Consider the following 7865-nt stretch of genomic DNA (forward strand, 5'->3'; position numbering starts at 1 on the left):
ATTCTAATATTCTAGTGTTCATAAAAATTAAATATGTGTAATATTCTAATATTCTAAAACAATAATTTTAATATATTTTACATTGAAATATTCTAAAACATATAATGTTAGAATATATTGCATATTCTATTTTTACGAACAATAGAATATTAGAATATTTCAATAAAGAATTTGGTCTCACGGTCTCACAAAATTATGTCAATGAACTCTTACCTATATATATAAGATCTACAACGAACTCCCGTTTAGGGAGTGAACCAATGAACTGTGCATCTACCAGATGCATAATTTTTTTTTATTTCCAGTCGGCCTCTCCTCTCCTCCAGATGGTGCCGCCTCCGCCATGGAAACATCCACGAGAGAACGAGAACACAAGCATTCATCCTCTATCATTCTCATCGCACCACCATAACCATCACTATAGCCCTTCACCATCATCACTATCATCTTCACAACAACACCATCTCAACTCCATCGTCATATTGAGACCCACCTACAATCAAAAGAATTACATACATACAAGAAAATACGTAGACAATAGGGAAGGGTGGAGAAACCTGGTGTTGGGTCAAGGTACGTATATTGATTACGACTAATTTTTGAAATTATTCATCATGTTCATCCATGAACATATCGATTTAATTAGTTTGCTATAATGTTATTATGATTAGATAATCATCCAAATATCCTTAATGTTCGAAAATCATCATTTTTTACTATATGAATTAATTGATCCTTAATGGTTTGCTTCATGCACACAACCTGTTTGTGAAAATGCTTTTGACCTTAATCTCACGTAAAATTATGTTTAGCCTTCAGTATAATACAAATTACAACTTGAGTAAGTGGATTACCTAAAATCAAGAAGAGGGAGGAATAGCTTATTATGTTTAAGTGATAATTCTACAAGTCCAACACACTTCCTCAATTCAACTGTGTAATGTTCAAACAGAAAATAAAGGATGAGTTACATGATGTAGATTTGTTCTATACCCATAAAAATTTCCTATACATTTGGAATTTATAACATGTAATTGCACATTGTAACTTACAATATTACTATATCTTAAGTTCTAGGTTCTATTTTATAAAAAGAGAACATAGTTATTTTATAAATAGGAAAGAAATTAAAATCAAAGATTGAGATTCAATGCTTGGATTCACCATCGATTGAACACCAGAGGTTTGAATTTCAAAACTGAATTCATTACATCGAACAAATAGATAAAAAAAACAATGCATCAATCATATGCATAAGATTTATTTTCTAGTTTTTTACTTCAAATTAATTATTTTTCAATCTCTCTAATCCAAACAATATACCTTTTGTGTTTACAGGATCTTGGACTTGTAAGAGGCAAATTTACTCATGTCTCAAGTGGATTTGCATTTTTACATTTTGATTCGGTAATTTTATAGACTTCTCACTTGTCTTGCCGATGCAAAAATAGCCAATATACCCTTACTTCCTTATCTTAGTATAATTTCTTATCAAAATTTATTCTTTTTAACTATCTATCCAGCCACGTAATTCGGCCATACAAACTCCAGTTTGGGCAAACTTTATATCGTTTGAAACATTGTTAGGACTACTACAAGTTCCATCTTATTTGTTTCGTCTGAATATGTCTAGAACGGGAGTTATTCAACTGTGAACTTGGCAAGTCGGAATATTACAGCATTTCAAGTGTTTGAACAACCAACTTCAAACGACCATATCTCATTCATTATATATCCATTTTGTCTGATTCTTTTTCTAGTGTACTCTTCGTTTTATAGAATACAACTTTGATTTTTAATTTTCTTTATATTTAGCTATATCGACTTATTAAGCTCTAAAGTTGACACATTGCAGCTGTCAAATTCCCAAATCAGTTTTTCATTAATTTTTGTCCAACTTTGCAACCAAGTAGATTTTGCATATGAACTCCTTCTAAGCTGATTCTTTTTGCCATTGCTTCATTTTCAAGTCTAATATAAGTTACCTTTATACCCTTTTCCTTTTCCTTTCCTCCAGGGTTGACTTTTATGGTCTCAAAGTTAGCATTTTATCACTTTTACATGAAATTACAAATTTCAGACTCTTTTCCATTTTTGCCCTTAAACTTAATCCATTACACCATAAACATATAAAACTCATATAACTCATATAATTTTTACATATTTACTATTATATCCCTTGTTGGTTATGTAAAATAACCAATTTATTCTCTTTGACCATTTTGCCCTTTATTGCTATTTGTCAATTTCCAACTTATTTCCTTTTCTTTCTCACATTCTAAACCTCCAGATTTTGGGATGTTACACATATTCATATAGTTATTCATATGCATATGCATATAGTTATTCTTATGTATATGCATATGCATATACTTATTCTATACATAAGCATAATACATATGTATTTAATAACCTTATGAATATACTTATTCTTATGCCGATGCATATACTTATGAATATGTATATGCATATACTTATGAATATTCATATGTCATATACTTATTCTTATGCATATGCATATACATATACATAATCATATGTATTTTATTTTCTTATGTATATACTTATTTTTATGCTTATGCATATGCATATGTATATGTCATATACATATGCATATGTATATACATATGCATATGTATATGCATATGCATATGCATATGTATATGCATATGCATATGCATAATCATAAACATATGTATTTAATTTCCATATGCATATACTTATTCTTATGCATATATATATATATATATATATATATATATATATATATATATATATATATATATATATATATATATATATGCATATATTTATTCATATTTATATCTATATCTATATGCTTACTCTTATGTATATATAGAGGCATTAAAAGTGTTTTTTTTTAATAATAATAAGCATGTGCATATGCACATGTTTTTTAAAAATATGCATATACACAAAAAAAAACTATACTTTAATACTTGTATGATTCATTTAGGGAGTTTAGTCAACTTAATGACCATTTTAATGGAATCAACCATTCCATTCCTTCTCCTATTAATATCATTACGTATAATCTTCATATTTAGTTTTTTTCCTCCATTAAACGACCAAGTTTTTCACTTTTTCTTTTATTAACAAACAAAACTATACTCCAATCCTCCAAAGAGCAAGCATCTACTTCATAAGTATATGTATATATACATATTTTTTGAATATGCATATACTTATTCTTATGCATATACTTATTCTAATTCATATGTCATATTATGCATATGCATATGTATATACTTATTCATATACATATGCATGTAATTATGAATATGCATATGCATATGCATATGTAAGCATATACATATACATATGCATATGCATATGTCATATACATATGCATATGTATATGCATATACATAAGCATAATCATATTATACATATAAATACACATATGTATATGTATATGCATATGTATATGTATATGCATATATTTATTCATATTTGCATATGTATATGCTTATTCTTATGAATATGTCATATTATAAATACGAATATGCATATGCATATACATATGTGTATGCATATGTATATACTTATTTTTATGCATATGTATATGCATATGCATATTCATATGCATATACATATACATATGCATATACATATGCATATGCATAATCATATGTATTTAATTGCCATATGCATATACTTATTCTTATGCATATACATATGCATATGCATATACATATGCATGCATATGCATATGTATATGCATATATTTATTCATATTTATATGTATATGTATATTCTTACTCTTATGCATGTATATAGAGATATTAAATGTGTGTGTGTGTTTTTTTTTAAATAATTATTCGCATCTAGGTTTTTATGTATGGGTTCGTTTTTTGTTTCAGCACTTACTCACTTAAAATACAATAAACTTGCATGGAATATGAAGAACGAGAGTGTATTCTACTAGAATAGAGAATACACTCTCATTATGCTAGAATACACTCCTATTCTTCTAGATATTAATTCATTCTGAAAGAATATTATTGTTGACATTAATGACGAATTTAATTAGTTTCTATAAAAAATAATTATAAGTATGGATATCATTTAATATACATATAATTTTTACTAAATTTTTATAGGTGCATGCTAGCACACAATAAATGTGAGAAACATTTGAACCTACCTCTCTCACTCACTCTCTCTCTCTCTCTCTCTCTCTATATATATATATATATATATATATATATATATATATATATATATATATATAGGTAAAAGATCAAATGAGAACCATTAAAAATTAAGAACTCTAAGAACCATTTTTTAGCTCAGTATTATAGTTGATTTTAATTATTTGATTATTTTTATGTTTTGATAAATAGACAAAATCAATATGGGCTTGATGGTAATTTTGAAAAATTAAAATTAAAACTCATTATTATGTATCAGATATCAAACACTCAAACCCTCAAACTCTCTCACCAAACTTGAAGAACACAACAACCTTACCACCAACCACCACAACACATCCGACGTGTCGTCGCCGCATCACCGTGTCGCCGCCTCCTACCACCGACCAACCACCCCCATCATATACACATGTTCCGACCGGTTCTAGATATATATTTTCAACTTCAGATCCACGATTGTCGCCGCTAGATTTGTGATTTTCCGTTCCAGATCTACAAGCTCCAGCAAGCGATGAAGATCCACCACTATGTTCAATGATTGTCACCATTGTTGTCGTCGTCCTTCGATCTCTGGTGAACAATTACTAGATCTGATGCAGACCTGATGTGTTTCAGGTTAGATCTCCAGTGAAACATTACAGTCTACGACGCATCCGAGCTCATTCGTACTAGATCTGTCATCGTTGTTTCTTCCACCGCAAGATTTAAAGTTGTCTGGTCCAGATCTATGATTTCTGCCACCACAAATGTCCAAATCTATGAGCTCTGGTCTAGATATACGATTTTTGTCACTACCTAGTACCGACGTCCAAATCTTCAAGCTCCGACGAGATATGGTTTTGTGTTCTTCATGTCTCAGATTTGGTGAAGCACCACCAAATCGTCTCCATCTCTTTTTTCTCTGATCTCTGGTGAAACACCACGAAATCTACATCCGGTATGTTCATTTTTGTTTTTAGTGTTTTTTCTTTAGTTAAAATGTGAATTGAATGTTTTAATCTCTAATATTAGTTTCAACTACAATTAAGTTGTGAATCTACTGCTATTAAATTGTGAATCTAAGTTTGTTTTCTTATTTGTTATGTTACTTGCATAAAATTGTTGTTCATAACTTAGGTTTTTTAGTTGTTATCTTGTGAACTGAATTTAAAAAGTATAATAATACTAGTGTTTTTGTATTTTCTCAAATAATGTGAATCAATATTTTTTTAGTTGTCAATTGTAATGTTTAAATGTTTTACTAATTGTTTACAAAGGCGATTTTACACTTTAGCAGGTGTGTCAATGAACACACCTTGGTTTGAAACTTTTATGATATTCTATATTGTATTTTTAGATGTACACCCAAGTATGAAGGCACATAAAAAAATCAAACTAAAATAATTAGCCATAGTTAACAAAAATAAATAAATCTTTCTTCTATAAATAATACCATAAGTTATATCAGATATCATGTGTCAGAATAAATTTCGGATTTTTGATAATTTATGTTTGTAAAAATTAAATTACAAATATAGAAGGTAAAATAAAATCAAAAGAGGGGAAAACGCAAAAAAAAAAAACCCTAAAAATCGAAAATTACATGGGTTTTTTCATTTTTGTTCTTTGGAGACCAGCGAAGTCGACCTCTTTGCCCATCTCTGGCCATTGCCGTCAGACCAGCTCCGGCCGCCTCCGTCTTACCATTTCCGCCCTATTCAACTCTTCATCTCAACCCTTTCGTCTCTATATCCAAACAGATAATGCTCTTATTTTCTTGAATATTGAGGTAATTCCATTCTTGTGTTCGTATCTTGAAAAGTCTAACAGATAAAAAAGAAAGAAAGATAAAAAGAGAAGTATAGTAGGAATAGAGGTATAAAGAAAAAAGGGACAGAAAGTTAAAAACTAGTTTTGACCGTTTTTGACATTTTTAAATTATCAAATTATCAAATCTCTATTCTTAGATAATTGTTAATTTATATATCTTTTGTACATTAAAGTAAATTAAAGTTTATAATTTGTATTAATAATTTAAACTAACATAAACTTTATTGATTTTAACTGTTTAAACATGTCTTCATTGTTTCTAATTTTCGTATATGGTCTACTATCTTTATAATTTGGTTAATTTTATTCATATATTAGACTACTATCTTTATAACTTGGTTAATTTTATTCATATATTAGATTGATTATTATAAGTTTGTCGAGATTAATCTTAGATGGTATATTTAATAATACGATCCGATAAAAATCAATTAATTTTGTCATTTCAACTACTTTGGACACCTGTTAGTTTGAATCCTAGATTCATCATTGATTGTTTAGTCTTGTTAATGTTAGTTTAACTGTTATGAATAACAAAATATTAGTTTTATGTTGTGAATACATGATTTTTTATAAACTTTAAGTTGTGAATATATGATTTTCTTTTATAAGTTTTAAGTTGTGAATACATTTTTTATATTTACTTTTCTACTTAAATATGTTGTAGTTCTCTATGATGCACTTTTTTTATCATTTTTCCTTCTGTTATGGTGTAAATTTAATGTTTTAATATCTCATTTGTTATTTTCTTTTGTTAATCTTAGTTTTAACTTCTATTAAGTTGTGAATCCAAGTTTGTTTTCTTATTTGCATAACTATGTTGTTCATGACTTATGTTTTTCGGTTGATGTGTTGTGAATTGAATTTAGAATGTGTGTTATTATGTTAGTGTTTTCTCAAATAATATGACTCTAAGTATTTTAAGCTGTGAATTATGATGTTTTAATGTCTCACTAGTTGTTAGTTATGTTAATGTTAGTTTTAAGTTTTATTAATAAGAAAATATAAGTTTTATGTTATGAACATATGATTTTTTATAAGTTTTAAGCAGTAAATACATGATTTTTTTTATAAGTTTTATGTTGTGAATGCATAATTTTTTAAATATATATGAATATCTTTTTTGTAGAGACCACAAGGCGTTTGATGATTTGCTTTACTGAAAAACATAACTTTTAAGCTCAATGAAAAACTTAAGTTTAAGCTGTGAATGCATGATTTTATACATATTTGATTGTTTCTATGAAAGAAATAAGTTTTAAGTTGTGAATGCATGATTTTTTATACAAATCTGATTGCTTCAATGAAAATATAGGTTTTAAGTTGTGAATACATGAATTTTTATAAGTTTTATATTTCTTGTGTTAGTGTTTTCACAAATAATGTTAATTTAAGTTTTTTTAAAATGTGAATTTTGATATTTTAATGTTATTGTTTATCTCTTTTATTATTAGTTTTAACTGTTAAGAAAATATTATTCTTTAGTTGTTAGTGCATGAATTTTTATAAGTTTTAAGTAGTGAATGCATGATTTTTTTTATTAAGTTTTAAGCTATGAATACATGATTTTTTATACATATATGACTGCTTCAATGAAAGACATAAAATTGAAGTTATGAATGCATAAACTTTTATACAGATTTGATTTTTAAATGAAAAAGATGAAATTTAAGTTGTGAATGCATGATTTATTATAAGTATTAAGTTGTGAATGCTTGATTTTTTTATACAGATCTGGAAGGAAGGAAGCAAGGTGGCGGTGGTCGCACCGGTGGTTGGCAACGGTGTGTGGAAGTTGGCGGTGGTAGAGTTTGGGTTGCACTCTTTTAATATGTGAATTTGTGTATAATGGATTACAGTAAGTTTTATTTATTAACGTAA

Source organism: Lactuca virosa, chromosome 5 (genome assembly GCF_052849685.1).
Source record: "Lactuca virosa cultivar CGN04683 chromosome 5, Lactuca_virosa_CGN04683_v6, whole genome shotgun sequence".
In the NCBI taxonomy this organism is placed as follows: Eukaryota; Viridiplantae; Streptophyta; class Magnoliopsida; order Asterales; family Asteraceae; genus Lactuca; species Lactuca virosa.